This window comes from Wasmannia auropunctata, unplaced genomic scaffold, assembly GCF_000956235.1.
Source record: "Wasmannia auropunctata unplaced genomic scaffold, wasmannia.A_1.0 LD335767.1, whole genome shotgun sequence".
NCBI classification, from domain to species: Eukaryota; Metazoa; Arthropoda; class Insecta; order Hymenoptera; family Formicidae; genus Wasmannia; species Wasmannia auropunctata.
In genome coordinates, this window is record NW_012027123.1 from 145,969 (window position 1) to 147,161 (window position 1,193).

General features: G+C 34.6%; 1 protein-coding gene across 1 annotated transcript in view; it reads right to left on the minus strand.

Moving 5' to 3' along the window:
• Positions 1 to 1,193, minus strand: part of LOC105456130 (acyl-CoA Delta(11) desaturase-like) — a 4,952-nt gene that overhangs the window by 2,946 nt on the left and 813 nt on the right. The window lies entirely within an intron of this gene.

Genomic DNA, 1,193 nt, shown 5'->3' on the forward strand with positions numbered 1-1,193 from the left:
CAATTATTTATAAAAATTTACGGTTTCAATTCTTCATAAAAGTGATATACTTCGTTACATTAACAAAGAAAATAATAAAATAATAATAAAATTAGTTTTCTGTACAAATTCCGTATTAAGTAACAATTAACTCAATTAACAAAGCCACACAAGAATTCCATTTTCGCAGCAGAAATTTTATCGAACGAAAAAAACAAGAGCAAAATCATAAAAACGTTATCACAAAAACTACAATCAGAAGGTTTTTTTTGTAAACAAGCAACGGAAGATGCAGATGCTGACATAGTTAATACTTCGATCGAAATTGCAAAAGATAATCAAACAGTCGTCATTGTAGGTCAAGACATCGACCTTTTGGTCCTTTTACATTAGTTAAATTCAAAAAATTACGATATTTATTTTCAAAAACCCGGTTCCGGTAATGTTAAGGATTTATTTTACACCTCAAACTGTTTCAAGCATAAATCTGTCAAAAATGTTGTAGCTTTTTTGCATGGTTTTTCTGGATGCGATACAATATCTGCATTTGCAGGGAAAGGAAAAAAAACAACCGTAAAAGCATTATTGTCTGCTAAAAATTTGTCGACTTTAGCCAACGTTTTTTATCAGAAAGATGCAGACAAAGAAGTCATCGCAACGAATGGATTGCAATTAATAAAGACAATTTACAAATGCAACAAAGAAAGCATGACTTTGAATAAATTGCGATTCCAGAACTACCAAGCTGCAACAGTTAAATCGTCTTTTAAATTAGAAAAACTTCCGCCAACCGAAGACGCAGCAAAACAGCATTGTTACCGAGCATACTATCAGCTACAAACATGGCTCGGTAACACACTGAGAGCACTGGATTGGGGCTGGAAGCAGCATGATCGTGGAATGATGCCAATTTTTACCGACAATGATTTGATTCCGGACATTTTACTGAAAACTATTTGTTGCAGTTGTGAAACAGGCTGTAACAATAAAAAGTGTGGCTGTCGAAAATATGAACTTAAGTGCACAAGTTTGTGCTGTAACTGTCATGGCTCAGAAAAATGTTCGAATGTTGTCAAACAGCCATATGAAGAGTTGAGTGATTCCGAAGAAATTATTGAAGATGGACCGATACAAAGAACAACAAATGACGATGACGACGACGACGACGGCCTTGAAGATCTGAACTGAACTACTGATCAAAGTGGCATGGACTC